Here is a 16,237-nt window from a genome sequence, read left to right as displayed (position 1 = left end):
CTCCTGGGGGTCTCCTGCGAAGTGCAGGCTGCTGTGCTTGTCAGCCATACCGCAGAAAGGTGCTGCAGCCTGCCAGGAAGCAGGTGTGGCCCCAGCCCCACCTTTTGATTCCCTTCAAGAGGAGCATTTAAAAGAAATAAAAACCCAAAACACAAAACAAGGCAAGTGCTGAGTGCACCAAGAGCAGCATTCCCTTTGCTGGCTGTGGTGGGGGCTTGGCCCAAAGTCTTGAGATCAGAAGATTAGAAAAAAAATAATCATTTTGGTGGGAAAATAAGGACAACTCTTCCCTTATTGGTCTTTGCCAGCAACTCATCCCAAACTCTCTTTCTTTCTCTATTGCTCTCCACCTGCCTTCACCCCACCCCCACCAGCTTCTTTCTCTTTTTTTCTTCACTACAAGAAACACTCCCCCCCCCGCCCCGCCCAGGATAGGTACCGATCAAAACCATCCCCAAGCACATCAGTGTCTTTGGAGGCTACAAGCAGTAGGAGCTGGGGGGAAGAAGGGAGATGTAGTCAGTTGTGTGAGTAATCAATGATGGGGCAGTTTAATTGTGGGTCTGAATTTCAATGGTCATTGGGGAATAGAGACAGAGAGCAAAGGAAGTAAATCATAAAAGATGATGGGTATGAGGCTTTGGGAAAGTGAATAGGAGTTGGGACTCTGTCTTCTCCTGGCTTGGGTGGTAGCTAGGCAGAAGGGGTTCAGCTACAGCTGGAGCAATATCCTTACAGAAGCCTGCTAAATAGGATTGGAAAGTCACAGATTAAAAAGTACGCTTCTTGTACAGGTGTTGAGCCACGTCTGTGAGAGGTTTTGATTCCCGGTGCTGAAATAACCCCTGCACACCCTGTGCGAGGGCTGGGCTGCTTGGTTAATATTTGCACTCTCCTCTGCTGCAGCAGTGCTGATGGGAGTTAGATCCTTTTCCATTTGGTGTGTCACTCAGCTCTGCCGAGTTGCTCTCAAAGCTGGGCCTGCAGGGTTTAATTCTGTGGGGAGATGAGTATTTTTTGAACTGTTTTCTTGGACTTTGAAAAACAAGCCAACCTATCCCTTCCCAAGCTGTGGCACAGAGCCGTTCCTGTGATCTCAGCAGGTTGTCTCTGAATGGGATGCTGAATCTGGGCTAGCGGCTGGCGCTGTCCTTGGAGATCCTGCTCCTGCATTCGGTTGTGCAGAGTCTCTGCTTGGTTTTGCCACAAAGCAGAAGAAATGCATCCTGGAGGTACTACACAAAGCCAGAAAACTAATGAAAAGAGCCTCTGAAGTTATGGTGTTTCTTTCCTCAATGTATCTTTGGGGTTTTTGGTGCTTGTGGATGGTTTTTGAAGGGCTGATGTTCACAGGACTCTGTTTTGCACCACTCTGCTCGGGTGCTGTGTTCATGTGGGTACAACTTTTTGCTGGACTTGCAGATTCCACCAGGGCGCAGCCGGGCTGTTCCTTCTCCATCTCGTCTTTCCAATCTCTGAATGACTTGGATAGACCTTTGGAAATTGTTTCCAGATTGCTAGACAGCCTGGAGCAAGGTGGCTGACTGTTTAAAACCTGGTGCGCGTGCCTTTTACAACCAAGGTCTGCCCTTGCTTGGAGTGACCCGTGAAATGCTGCTCTTGTTGCACAGTGAGTGGCCCGTGGGCAGTGCCTGGACCCTGTGCCCTAACGATTTCATGGTTCAGCTCTGTTCCTGGTGATAAAGAGGCTGCATGCTGACAGGGTGGGCTGTTCCGGGGGCTGCTGGGCCATAAAGCCATGGAAAGCCATGGGATTAACAAGTATCATTCTGGTGCATGGAGCAATGACTCTTGCTTGGACCACCTGGCATGGCAGGAGGTCACACACAAGTCCTTGAGCGGAGTGGATACAGTCCTACAAGCACCACAGGAGATGCTCATCCCACCAACTGCTAGCTGGGCCAGGCAGGTACTTTAACCCTGGGGTGCTTGGGTAGCTTGGGGAGCTTGGACCGGTGGCCTCTGTAAGGTGTGTTGGCGGAACAGAGACTCTCTTGAAAGAGTTTGGGGAAGCCTGTGAGTCATTGACTTGTGTGGGGCCATCTGGGCCCCAGGTTGGTAGACCTGCCATGGTGTTGGGACACAATTTTTCTCTAGCTGAGCTGCATTGCTGCAGGGCTTGGTAAAAAATGCTTTGTTCTGAGACAGTGCTGCCTTCCCTGGGTCTAGTCTACTGCAGCCAGTGAACCTACGAGGGGTCCTGCTAGGACCACCGTTCAGGACTGAGAGTGGGAGCGTGGTGGGACGCTGTTCCTGGAGCGATGAAGGCAGATGTGCAAAACGTGGGTTAGTTTTGCAGGTGAAGAGAGAGAGTGATGGCCTTCCACGTGGGAAGGGTGGCTGGGAAGTGTTTAATTGCTCTGATGTTCAACTCCTCCTTCCCTCATACAGCTGAATGATTTTGCCACCTTTGTCACTGCCAGTCATTTACAAGTTGGATGCTTAGATCCAGACCGGCTCTAAAGGGACCTTCCTCCATGACCTCTTACTGTGACCTCCTCCAGCCAGCTGCTCACCTCGTTTTCCCCCTTGGACATCTCTCCCGTTGCCCCATCCCCGTGGCTTTGACTGCTTCCCCGGTTTGCTCCTCCACTGGAGGAGCAGGTGCTACGTGCCTTTTCCTCCAAGCTATCCTCTGTCCATGAGCAAGGCATCACCTTGTACGTGAAGCCAAAGGCCTTCTCTTGTCACCTTTCCACCCGTGGTGTGCATTCTGTCCAATGCTCTGTGAGGAACCCAGGGAGAGCCTGATTTTGTACTGCTGCCAACACCTAAGCCTGGCTCAGATATGTCACATAGCTGAGGTTTCTCTGTCATTGTTGTAAGCCTCCAGGAGCTTGTCTGTTAGGCACAGGAGAACTTGAGCAGGCGTGAACTCCCCATAGAGTTATAAGGGTCAGTGATCCTTATCTGTCTTGGCATTGCAACATCATTCTAGAGTAAGTTAATCACACAGTTCCAGAGCTGTGGAGCCCTCAGTGGGGACCTGGGGTTGCTGGAGGAGGCCTGGGGGTGAGGGAACCTTGCAGTGCCAACTGCTTTGCTGCTGGCTCCTGTCCCAGAGAAAGTGTGACATGGGGGAGGTTGACTTGCTTGTGCCAAGGGCAGGGGAAAGCATCCTTATGCATTATACCTGATCCCCTTCCTCTGCTCTCCACTGAAAAGATCAGCTGCTTTTCCCTCCTCACTGATCGCTTCCTGCTCTCCCCAGTTATCAGCAGCAGGGGGGTAAATCCTGCATGTGGTCCAGAAGCTGCCATTGCACAGACAACCAGGGAGGTGTTGGGGGGTGATGACTATCTCCTTGGTCAAGGTCAGCAGCTAGGACAGCCAGGAGACAGGGAGGAAACAGCAGGTCCCACTGGTGGTTCTGATGGAAATGGGGTACCTGTTGCCTGTGAAAAGAAACAGCCCTGGGGGCTGGAGGTGGGCAGTGCCGCGGGGGGGGTGGTCGGTGGGAGCTGCTCACCAGGCAGGGTGTGAGGGGCCCGGGGGCTGAGCACTGTGGTGCAGCAGCCCAAATGTGTTGGCACAGGACCCAGCTGCATTGTGCCGGCTACTCATGTGAGCATGCCCCAACGCTGCTGCTGCTGCTGGGACTGTGCACATCTCTTGGGGATTCAGCCCCCATGGGGGCTGTTAGTGCCAAGGGCCGCAGACCTCGATCACTGTGAACTAGCCGGCCCAGCAGGCATGCCGTGACCATCAGCACAGGCTGCACGAGCCCACAAGGGATCCTGGGCTCTTTCTTGGTTGCTTTCTCCTGCCAAAACTCATACTGAGCCTTTCACATTTTCTTCATGCTTGGAATGTAAATTATCTTGCACTGATAATCGTTCCCCTGTCTGCAGACAACTGAGGGAAGCTGGTGTGGGACCACATTGTCCGTCTTCCCTGCTACATTTTGGATCCACTGTCCAGTTTCAGCCAAATTTAACCAGATAGGTAAAGACTTGAAAGGAGTCAGATTTGCACAAGCTTGTGAAAAGCAGCAGGAGAAAGGAGAGAAATCCAAATTAGGACTCCCAGCTGGAAGAAAAGGCTCTAATGTGAGCCCAACCCAATTATTAGACATCAGAGAATCCACACAAGAGAGAGTGCCCCAGGCAACCAAGCTTCATGAATTCTGCTGCTCACAAAACAGCTGTTTATTTAGGTGCTGCAAAGTCTGTGAGATCCTTTCTGGGATCCCAGCACACAACTCCCATCTGACCCACCAGAGCTGTGAATCCAGACTGGGCTCAGCCCCCAGCCCAGCCTGGAGAGAGGAGGAGCTCTGTCCAGTGTTCAGAGGGGCTCTAACCCCGAGTTGTTTGACCTGTGAGTCCTCATCCCCACCTTAATTCAACCTGGATGTTTGCAACAAGGACACTGGCTACCTCACCTGAGTGCTGGTAGTCCTCTGATGCCCTTTCTGCGATCCCCTGTGGGGAACATACATGTCCTCCTACAATCAGTAAAATTAGTGGGAAGCAATCCAAGAGCATCTTGGCATGAAGAGCTGGGTGAGGGACCACGTTCCCTGCTGGATGCAGGTGAGAAGCCCTGGTGCTCAGCCGGACAGGGACTGCTCAGCTTCTCTCTGCCCTGCAGCACAGTCCTGGCCACCGTGCCTCTGCCCTTGCCGCCTTCTCTCCTACCAGGCAATTCTCATTCACCCATCCCCGCACCGATGCGAGGATCTTCTCATACCCCTGCCCAGCATCCTGCTGGTCTTTTCCTTCTGGTGCCTGAAGGTAAGCACGGAGAGCAGCTTTGCACTCTGCCTGCAGCCTCTCACTCTGTTGCCATCTGTCTGCCTTGTGCTGCTCCTTCCCGTCCCTCTCCTGTGTTGGAAGCAGCATAAGGACACGGAGGAGAGAGGATGAATGAGATGATCAGGGCATGATTCTCCCTCGTGAAAGGATAGCTGGCCAGGACGCCAGTAGCTGTGCCACAGAAGGTCCCTGCAGCAGCCATTTACTGAATGCAAAGAGATACCTGCAAGCGGATAAAAAAACTTTCAGCTCCCAGACCTGTCCGCCTTTGGGAAACCTGCCTATGGCAGCCAATGTCCTCTCCTGTATCTGCAGTGCCATACTGATGCAAAGCCAGCCCCTGGCCTGGGGAGCTTGGGATTTCACCGGAGAAAAGATTAACCCCTGAGACAGGCATGTTTGCCCAGGCTGCTCTCATTGCCACAGCATGTCCTTGTCAGCTCCCGGCACGAGGAACAACCTCCCACTCCGCTCCGTCTGCTGGAAACACATTTCTGAAAGCTCTCGCCATTGCAACACCTCTGCGGAGCAGGCAGCAGCGTGCGGACGCTGCTTGCAGCACCTGCGACAGCTGGGTACCAGGCTGGGCACACAACGTCCCTGTCAACCTGAGCCATGTGGAGTACCCAGTCATGGCATAACCAGCCTGTGCTGGCTGAGTCACAGCATCTATCCAAGGTACAACCTGGTCAGTCCAATACAGTCCCACAACATAAGAACACCAAGATGGCTTAGCCATCCCTATATAATCTCTCTCCCAAAATGGTCAGTTTTGATTACTCAGTGGAGGAGCATACGAAATGAGGCACGTGTAACGTGCCCCTTCTACTTTCTAGCATCAGTGCAAGTACGCAGTCGTTCCTGGGCTATTGTGTTTAATAACCACCGCTGGAGCTATCCCTCCCAAATGGATCGAAACCTTGTTTGAAGCCAAGTATGCTTTTGGGCTCTGCAATATCCTGTGGCAATGTGTTCCAGAATTTAATTATGCCCTCTGTGTGGAAAAAAAAATACTTCCTTTGGTTTGTTTCAAACCTGCTGCTTGTTCATTTCTGAGCTACAAACCTTCCTAACAGCCCTTGCAGCCTGCCCCTCCCTGGAGCTCCTTCTTCCAAGAATTAGGAAGGTTTCTTTGCTTGTAAACCTGTACCTGCCCCATTGCCAAAGAAAAAAGTGTGGTTGAGAGAAAAATTGCTTACTCAGCAAATCAGGTTGCTAACAGACAATGGAGCATCAGTGTTACCAACTCTTGTTAAAAAAAAAAAAGGGGGGGGGGGGGGTGCGGCTGAGGGTATTTAATCCTCTTATGCTCACGCATGGTACAGAAGAAAGGCCGCTACGACTCGAGGTGCAGCTGCACTTGTATACTCCACACGTGGCAAAAAACAAAGCGAGGTGCACAGAGCAGGGAATGCCATTTTTGTAGCACGGAGGTAGCTGGAACGATCCTTTAGGACTTGCCTTAGAGCAGTTGGCAGGAGCGCAGGATGCAAAATGCATTAGTTTCTAACAGATGTTTGATTCCAGGTGTTACGCCTCCTTTGAACTCTCCCTTCGTACATGAACGATGCTTGTTTGTTTGGAGGGCTGGGAGACGCACTGGTTTCTGAGAGCATTAGGATTTGAAATACACTCACGGCGCAAGCAGTAGCGAAGAGAAAGGCTCAGGAGGGGAGCAGATCCTGCTGCACTCTCCCCTCACTCTTGCAATGTTACGGAGCGCGTTAGAGCCCAACAAGCAGATGGCGAGAAGCAGAGGCTGAAGCCCCTGGCTGGGTTAGAAACCTCTTGCCTGCTCAGTCCCTCAGGAACCCCAATCACTTATCGGACAGGCGGATGTCCCTGAACGGTTCCCGATAAGGTGAGGTGTGCTGTGTATTAGGAGATGATAAGGGTGCACAATACCAAGCCCAATGATTTTGCCTCCCCGAATACCGAGACAGCCCAGCCTTCCTCAGGAGCCTGATACAGGCTGTTTGCTTTCTGTCCCGCGGCTCCGATAACCTCCCAGGTCTCTCCAGCTGACAGCCTGGAGAACCTTGGCAGCTCCCTTGGCATCCCATGCCCCCTCCTTGTCCCCCTTCACCCGGAACAGAGGGTGCAGCGGGCTCTGTGCCCTCCTGGCTGGATCCAGGGCACCCTGGGCCCTTCTCTCCCAAGGCTGTGGCAGGGGGAGGGGGGGGCCCCCCCCCCCGCCCCCCCCGCCAGCCCGGCTCCGGCCACGCACCCTGGAAACTCTCAGCCCTTCAGAGCAGCAAACCCGAGCAAGCGCCAGCTTTTTTTAAAAGTTTTATCCAAAGCAACCCCTGTCTTGTGACAGCTGATCTTTGACTCTCTGGAGTGCTGCACTCCTCCAAGTCTGCCTTTAATTCCCCCGGGAGGCTGATTAGCTGATAACTGCCGTTTGGAAGGGCCCTGTTTGCTCCAAGTGCCCAGGCCTCCCTGCCTGTATTTTCACCTCTTTTCTCAGCGCTGCCCATGTACGTGCAAAATAATTCCTGCACGCCCTGAGTTAGGACTGGACTTGCTCTGGGATTTCATCTTAGTTTGCCATCAGACACCTGATAGGGAAGAAAGTTGCGTCGATGCAAACACGCACGCGTTGATATACCTGCTGCCGTGCGAAGTGGGGACAGTGGCTCTCGCTTCAGCTCCCCGGCTCCGCTGCCCGTTGCGGAGGGGGACCAGGGCAGGCAAGGAGCTCTTGCCTGGCCATACAGGGAGGTAGGGCTGGGGAAACACCAGCAACGTGTCTACACGCGGGGATCCCCAAGGCATAGCCGAGTTCGAGCTGACAATGGAAGCGGCTTAATGGAGAACATGGAGACAGAACGTGGAGCGGTACCGCCTCGCCCCGGTTAGTGAGGTGGTACACAGCCAACAACTGAGCCTACAGCTGGGCGCCATCACGCTCCTGCAGCAGCACATCCATTTACTCCAGCGGGAGATCCATTTCCCTGCGCGAATCCTGCCCCGTGCAGACACCTGGAGTGCTTCTCTGCTCAGCACCTCCTCGCCTGCCTTGCTCAGCACCGTGGCTTTCACGTTTGCTACCCAGAGCCCACCTGCTTGCACTGGCTGCAGCATGCTAAAATTTCCAAGCTGAGATCAGATGCAAACTCTATGCAAACGCAGCTGAAGCTTTCCCTGGCTCCTTCCATAACCCCCCGTGCTAGGGCTGCCAGAAGGGAGGAAAAGATGAAAGGGTCTCCCTTTGCATCCCAAATCCCTATCTTTAGGATAAAGGCTGTTTCCAGCAAAAGTACTCACATGCTGAAGCAGTTTCATGACTAAATCTCTGCATCCTCCATGCCTTCCTCCATCCATGCTGTACAGGCTGCTCCCTGAGTCATTTCAACTTCCCACACCAGCGAGCAGCGTGCCTTACCTGTTGCAACAGGAGAGAGACCTCTCCTGAAGTTTACTGCCTGTCTGCCCTTGCCGCCGAAAATCCTCTCCCACAGCAGCACCTCGCTGGTTGCCGGGGGTCCATGGTGCTTGCAAAGCAGAGGAGAGGGCTCAGAGAAATTCCTGCAAGAAGGGATTTTGCTAGCTGAAACTCCGGCAGCACAGGTTGAGAACAGCGAGGGAGAAAGTTGCAGGAGGTGGAACTCCCTCGCTGAAGAGCCAGCCCTTCCGTGACGGACTGGAGGAGGAGGAAGAGGAGAGGCATCGCCCGCTCCCTTGCTGGAGAAGTGCACTCGTGTGTATGTGTATGTCAGAGCTGGGCAAGGACCCAAGCCTTAGAGCCAAATAATTGCAGAGCTTTTTACTCTAAGATTAACTAGTAGTGCCGTGAAATCCAGGACCTCGATTTGGGGGGGGGGGACGGACGACGACAGAATATGTCAGGTAAATCCCTCCAACACACCTGAAAAACCCAAAGATTGTTTTTAAGTAGCTGCCAGGTGGGTGTTGCAAGGAGGGATGGGGAGAAGGGGGTGGGGGAAACCTGAACCTGCCCTCAGAGCAGCTGCGTGCGGAGAGGCACTTTGAAGGTTGTTGTTGTTTGTGTTGGGGGAGCCCCCAGAAACCCCAGCTGCCGCCAACAAGCCCCAGGGTGCTCGGCGGAGTACAGGCAGAGGATGAAAAGGTGGTCCCTGTCCTGAAAAGGCAGGAGGCAGAGAAAAGAGAGGGAGGCAGCAAAGCGAGACGGAAGCACAGGGAGACCAAACGTTGCACCGGAGCTTTGGAGGGCTTTTCTTGGCAAAGCAAGAGCAGGAAAGTTGGGGCTATTGCATCCCAACTCTGGGGACGTTGATCAGGGCTGGACCGAGGGAAAGGGACACGCACCCTCCTGTGGGTGCTCCTTGTCACCTTGGCTAGAGCATGGGTAGTCTGGGGGTAGCTTCAGTCCTCTTTGTCCCAGGTGCCTTCCGGCCCCCCAGGAGTAAATACTTCCATTAGTAGTAAATACTAACGTACCCCCTTTAGATTGCAGTGGGGTTTGAACAGACGTAGGGGTAGGTCTCAATGTGGGAAGTCAATGTTCAGGTTTAGGTGAAGTTTTTTCACCCTGTGGTGTGTTTTGCAGAGGACATGGCCAGAAAGCTTTCTGTACAGTTTTAGGAAAACAAAAACAAGTCAAGAATATGAAAACTGGACAATTTTCACTTTGAACAGTCTGAATAAGTTCCTAACTGCTGCTTTTGAGGCTCTGTGCAGGGACAATGATGGAAGTGAGCACAGGAGTGTGTAGAGGAGACAGAGACCCCATTACCATCCCATTTGAGGAGGAGGGGTTGATGCAGACTCACATCTTACTAGTCACCAGCAAATCCCACAGCACAACAGCCACACATACAGCTTCGACCGGAACTTGTCTCAAACTTGACGCTGTTGTATTCAACCACAGGGCACCAATCCATGAGAAAATCCATGTGATTTCATGGTCCAAATCCAAAAAGATGTGAAGAGGTTGACCCATGATGTATTGGGCTATTTGGGGTTGTCAGTGGAGGTGAGTGAGAGCAATCTGGTAAATTCACCAGAATATGCAGTTTTGAGGGACTCAAGATTGTTCAGCATTTTAGGCTAGATCTATTGAACAGTTTAGATCAAGAATGAGAGAGGAAATTTGCACAGTGTGGTGAGACTGAATGATCTACCTGGGGTCACCCTGGGACAGTACTGGGTTGGGAACTGATCTGTTAGTTTTTGTGCTACAGATGTTCATGTCGGGTGCTATCCTCACAGCATCTTAACTCTACTTGGAAAGCGACTTTGATTTCAAGCTCATCACAGCCTTTCAGATATAGTTTGAACTGAATGAGAAGAGGGCATAAATCCAGTTGGATTTACATGTGCAGCTTGTCCATTTTTCCAGCTGGTTTAGTCAGATGACTTGTAGGGGAATTCCAGGGAAGTTTCGAGGATTATAGAAGTGATAGTAGAAGTAATAGTACCTTGAAATTGCAAATCAGCTCCTCTTCTTTAGGATGTCTCACGAGAAGAGGCCAGGTGATCAGTCAGTAATGGCAATGGGAGGTGCATTTGGGAGGAATGAAAGGAAAAGTTCCTTCACGCAGCTGTATCTCTTGCAGATGTGGAAGGTGAGAAAATCAGGTATTGGTGGCTGGATTTCAATGGGGCTGAGGCAGAGCTCAGAACAATACTTGTATTATATTTAGACATATCAAGGTACAAGTGAGCAAACCTCTGGCTTCAGGGCATCAGCTGATTGCTACAAGAACCACTATTTCCCTGTGTTTGGAGCCTTTCACAACTGGCTGGGTGCCTTGCTCCTTTTGCCTACATCTGGAGCAGTGGAGATATTGGACTAACCCTGGAGATATTGGACTTGGGGACTTGGTCTCATCTAGTGTAGCAAGGTGTGAGCTTTCAGCCAGCAAGGCTGGAAATGCTATTCTTCAGCAAGGCAAGAGGCTATCATGCCATTCACAAGAGAGGTGAATATCTGTCTCCCAGGTGGTCACAGAAGCTTTCTTTCAGTTCCTTTTCTTTGCTGTACTTTGCTGATGCAATGCTGTTTGAGGTAGTTGGTGCTCATGAAAGAGCCATGTGTCAGGCAGACTGTGCAGAATAGTTGGGCATAAGGTAAGGGTGGTTATTACCCATTCCCCTTACCCAAACACTTATAAATGCCCAGCGAACGCAAAAGCTGCTGAGAACTCCACCTTGTGTTGCCAGCAGATTGGTGACACCAGGTCTTCCTTTCCACAGCAGTGGCGGAGCGTGGTACCAGTCTTGTTTGCTGCAGCGGGCTGCAAGGGGACTTAGTTTTAGTTCTCAGAGAAGACTTTGCTCCCTGGCTATGGAGCAGAGAAACATTACATGAGCCCCCAACAAGTGTAGTTGGAAAAAAAAATAGACAAGCTTTTTGGGGACATGGGTGAAGGATTGTCCAAAAGCCTTTCTATTTTTCCAAATGTACCAGATGGTTTAATGAGAAATATTGCCTTTCCTAATTAAATCACGGCATCAGGGTGAGCAGCACTCTAGCTGTGAAGTGACTCCAAAATCCTCAGATTAGTTGGCTAGGACACTAAGATGGACTTTTGCCTTCCATACAAAGGCAAACATGAGCTCTTAGAGCCCATTTGGATCAGTTATTACTGATTCAGTAATCCAGGAATGGAAAGCAGCACAGGAGAACTTCTCCTGAGGTCCAGCTGATTATTCTCTATCAAAGGTGGGTGAAAGCGTGGGACTGGTGAAAACTTGATGGCTCTGCCTTCTCAGCTCTCCTACTCAACTTGAAGTCAGGCTGGGTTGGGAAGAAAAGTGTTGTGTTTGTCCCAAGGAGCTACTTCTGCTCCAGCAGAAAGGGATGGGTTGCAGAATTACCTGTGGCTGCAAGCAGAGAGGATTGGCCTGGCTGGGGAAGCTGCACCAGGAGGAAAGAAAGAAGATGGAGCAGTGCATGATGCCTGGCTTTGCCCTGAGTGCTACTTCAGACCGCTCAAGACAGACAATCAAACAGGCCAACAAAGACTCCATAAGCTGGTATCAACGTTTCATGCCGCCACGTCCTGCTGCCGGAATCTCGTTCCGTCGGATGCAACGGGCCCTTTTCCAGGACACGGGAAACGTGAGAGCTCCATCATTTGGCTGGCAAGGACGTTCCTTTCTCCCTAATCACAGGGAGAGATTTCATTTCCTAGTTCCGCCCAAGATCTCCATTTGATAAAGCCGAGATGTTCTGCTGTGGGTTAGGTGCGCGCAAAGAGTTTTGCAGAGAAGCAGCATGTTCAGGCTAGGGCAGGGAAATCACCACGGGCCTCTCTGGACCGACAAGAAACATAGGGGCCTCGCTGCCGATGGCTATACCTACTCATCGCCCTGGGGACCAGATCTGCCTGCCTCCTGAACACATGCCTGCAGGCCCATCTTCCAGCTCATCCTCCTAAAGACGTGCCCTTCCTGGCCTCGTTATGGCCAGCCCCGCCGGAGCCAGTGCTGCATTGCCTCGGTGGGTCTGGAGGTCAGGCCAGTGCCATCGAGACGCGGCGCTGGGGTGTTTCTCCAAACCCTTTTGCCCTCAGAAGCAGACATGGTGGTGCAGCCCCCCGTCTCATCCCTGCGGGGGGTTTGGCACTCTCTAAGCGAGCTGGCCCGGCTAGGGACTGAAATGGCCCAGCTGTTGCGGTGAGGCTGGGCAGCCAGCGTCGTGGTGAGCGCGTCCTAAGCGGTCCCAGCTCCCATCGCTCTCCCACGGTGCCTGACCCGATTTATCAGGCCACCTCCAAATCTACAGCCAATGTCCGCTCGCCGGCGTGCCGGGATCTGACAGGGGCTGAGGCGGAGCTGGGGCAGACGGAGAGTTACCTCCTGCACGGACAAACAAATTCTGTTTCCCCTCTGCAAAAAGGAGAGCTGGTCTGTGTGTCCGGCCTTTGAGCCTCAGCATCTGCTGTGCTGAAACGCTCTGTGGGTACGTTTGCCGGGGAGCGTGCAGGGACTTGCAAGGGAAGGGGCGATTATCTGCCTGGAACAACAGCAGCATTTTCCCCAACAAGCGGGAGCGTGCGTGCTGGGGGCGGGGAGGATCCAGCCCTGCGCAGGAATCGGCTCCCTGTGCTTGCATGTGCCCTGCAACCTCATTGACCAGCGCCGATGATAACCCTCTGTGAAGCTGCTCCGATGGGTCAGGATTGTTCCCGCGGAGCTGCAAACCACCGGCCAGCTCCCAGCCGGGCAGAGCACTTGGGGGAGCAAGGCGGGTGCTGTTTGTGGAGAGGGATGGGCAGGTTGCATCTCTCTCATCTTCTTGAAGCCTCCCAAGGTCACAGGGTGGATCCATCTCTCCCTTTGCAGCAGACCCTCTGAGCGGTACCCAGAGGCCCTGAACTGCATCTCTGTGTGCAAACCTGATTCTTACTCTGAGACTCACCCAGGATTTCCTCAGAGCAGCTCCAGGTTACCCTCACCTGAGGTCCTAGAGGAGTCCATTCGTGGGTGGGTTTGACTCAGGCCACCCATCATGCTTAATTTTAGGGATAGGGGCTGGTGCAATGCAAACAAATGCATGAATAGCATTGGTCAACCACCCCTTCTGGTCTCCCCAACATCCAGTGCAGGCTCCACTAAGACATCTTTGGCTTTTGAGGCTGAACCCTGTGTAGTCCCAGCCCTTAGACACACAGGAAGGCATCACCATAGAGCTCATGCTGGAATCAGGCCCCCCACTCCCTATGGTGTTGCACAGGACTATTGTGTGACAGATCAAACACCATGGATTGCTAAGAGTGAAAGACACGAGGCTGGCAGGGTTGCACTGGAATCCAAGTCTCTTCAGGCCCTTTGTGGGGACATAACCACTGCTGTGCCATGCTCTCTTGATTGGCTTCCCCACCGAGGATGAGGCACACTGATTCCTACAGAGCACTGCTGACATCCCTTGCCCCTTTAAAAGAGATGAAGTCATTTGCCTCTGAAGCCATCTGGCACAAGGACAGAGTCAGAAGCTCAACACAACAGAAGGCTGGGATGCCAGCCCGTGGAGGGGATGTCATCGCTCTACAGACAGATGGGGCCCTGATGGGATGGGGCAAGATGCTGTGTAAGACCCCAGGAGAAGGTTTGGTGTTGCAGGGAAGACAACAAAGACCTGCCGGCAGAGAGTACTGGGGTGTGCCATGGCCCTGCTTCCATCGTCCGTGACGAGTGGAGCCCCATCGAGAGACGGGAGCTGCGTACTGTTCTCCTGGGAGGGCCCGAGCTGGACCATGGTTCTCGTCATGGGATGAGCTAGTGAGTCAGTGTGTCTCCTCCTCCCCCTCCATCCGTCTGCGCAGAGCAGGCATTAGCTCATCTCAAGCCAATCGGTCTCCACCACGTGCCGGATGGCTGATCTCATCGTTGGCTGCGGTGGCGGTGACTGAATCCAGAGCGGCGTGTGACTGCAGTCTCCGCGGGGTGTCCATTGGGGCAGCGCAGGGAGAGGAGCCACCACATCCCTGTGAGGCACAGGGAAGTGACCTCAGGCAAAACTGCCCACTAGACCTGAGCGGGTGATTTCATCAGAGAGTGCTGGGGGACGAGCAAAAGTCCTTGTTGGTGTGCCCAGGGAACAGCCTCTCACTTCCAGATCTGGCAGAAGGTTTCTCTCTCAGTTTCTGAGGTAGCATCACTGGCCTTACATTCCCAGAGTGCCTACACAGCCAGAGCCTCTTGTATCACAGACTCCTTAACCCTCTTAGCTTAATTAGTTAAGGAGCCGGTGCTCTTCACAGGACTTCACTGGGTCATGCTGTCATCCACCAGGAATGTCCCAGGCCACAGAAAGTCTTTCTGAAGTTCCAGCACTGGAGCCCTTTCTCCCCACCACGCACTGCAAGGCAGGGTGGCTTCCAGCCAGGGCAGGGCCCCGTCAAGTCCCTCCTTGTGGCCTCGTTGCTTGGGAAGGAGCTGGGGATGTGGTGGACAGATGAAGGCAGACATGCCTTTCCATCATCCTGGCTGAGAAACCAAGCTTCAGCTTGGTGTTCATGCAGGAGAAAGAGGTTGGTGGAGGTGGCAGTGAAGAAGGGTGGAGGGGAGAGTGTGGAAGATGTTGTCCATGGGTCTTTACTAGGAGGTGGGGAAAGACAACAGTGAGTTAATTTATCTGGAGGGTAGAGCAGGAACGAGAGGTTAAATTACAATCCCATCAGTTCAGGTGTCTCTCCAGGGGGAATGAGCTGTTTCCAGAAGATGCCTCTCTTCCCTCACTGGCCCCACACAACTGGCTTAGATTGGAGGTTTAACTTTTAGTCCAATGCACTGGATCGGATGGTGGGGATTGCACAGGCACTAGGAGATCAGGCACGGGCAGAGCAGGGGACTGCCCGCTCTCTTTCTGCACTCAGAGGTCTCCAGTTTGCCTGACTCAAGCAGAAACCTTTCAAAGTGGAGGTTAATTTTCAAGTAGGGAAATAACTGTGTTTGTTCTGGTCTGGCCTGAAAAACCCTGGACCATTAACTCTTAACCCTAGGAAAGACAACTCCTCTCCTACTTTGCCTTGCTTCAGGAAAAAAATTCTGTTCTACTCCAGCCCAGACCCTTTGTACCCTCTTCCCTTTTGCATAACAGTCTGTAAATGTTTCTCTATTAATCAGTTGCCTCAACCCCAGATTTTCCAGCTCCCCTTTCAGATCCTCGCTATCTACCACTTCTCCTTCAGCTTGGTGCTGAGACCTGATGCCCAGTCATGCCTGGTGCAGAAGCCAGCCTGGAACTTCCTTGCTCCAAGGGCTTTATAAAGAGGTGCCATTGTGCAACAGAGCCTTGTACCAGGAGTACAGTCCACACGATGATTATCTCGATACCATCCTCACTGAATCAAGGGAGCCTGAGCCCAAAGAAAAATTTAGAGCTAAACAGCTCTTGTTTACAGGAAGCCGGAGCACAGTGTCTGGGCTTGTACCAGTGTAGCAGGAGATGTTGCTATTGTCTCAGACTGCAAAATATTGATTGATGGCGTGTCTCTGAGATTTCCCAGGGATGTTGTGGGAGCAATTTTCCTAATTTCTGAAGCATCTTGCACAGCAGCCCAAGGGGAAAAGTGTTTTCTTTGGCTGAACTGGACAATCAAGCAAGGGTCATCAGCTTTATTGACTGTTATGTTTGGCCATGATCACTGCAGGCTTTGCCACCTATGCAGCACTCTTTGTGCTGTTGTACGGAGAAAGGTGGGTCTCAGACCTGTTGTAAAGGGTGGTGGCCACCAATGGACACAGTACCAGCAGCCCAAATCTCTGTGAATTTGTACTACTGAACAAATCCACTGTCCTTGCGTCCTCAGGAAAGGAGACAAACCTCTCTTGCAACAGTGAAGCTACTTTTCTGGGGGTATTATTATTCCTTCTGGGTAAAGAAAACCGTGGTCCTACAGGCAAAAAGCTGGTGTACTGCTCTGCATAAATGGGTAAAGAGCCTCATCTCCAAGACTTGTCTTGCTCTGTGACAAGACAACAAAGAACTGAGAGAGAAAATCAAAATGGCTGACTGCAATCCA

At 52.4% G+C, this 16,237-nt stretch overlaps 1 protein-coding gene across 1 annotated transcript in view; it reads right to left on the bottom strand.

Annotated features, from left to right (window-relative positions):
* The window catches only part of FAT2 (FAT atypical cadherin 2), a 58,353-nt gene extending 50,137 nt beyond the window's left edge, over positions 1 to 8,216 (bottom strand). Inside the window, exon 1 of the mRNA XM_010290269.1 lies at positions 8,167 to 8,216. The gene's annotated coding sequence lies outside the window, so the exon portion shown is untranslated. The remainder of the gene's footprint in view (positions 1 to 8,166) is intronic.
* Between the last annotated feature and the right edge of the window lie 8,021 nt (positions 8,217 to 16,237).

Source organism: Phaethon lepturus, unplaced genomic scaffold (genome assembly GCF_000687285.1).
Source record: "Phaethon lepturus isolate BGI_N335 unplaced genomic scaffold, ASM68728v1 scaffold207, whole genome shotgun sequence".
Taxonomy (NCBI): domain Eukaryota; kingdom Metazoa; phylum Chordata; class Aves; order Phaethontiformes; family Phaethontidae; genus Phaethon; species Phaethon lepturus.
The sequence above is the reverse complement of the archived record's forward strand: the minus strand, read 5'-3'. Positions and strand labels throughout refer to the sequence as shown.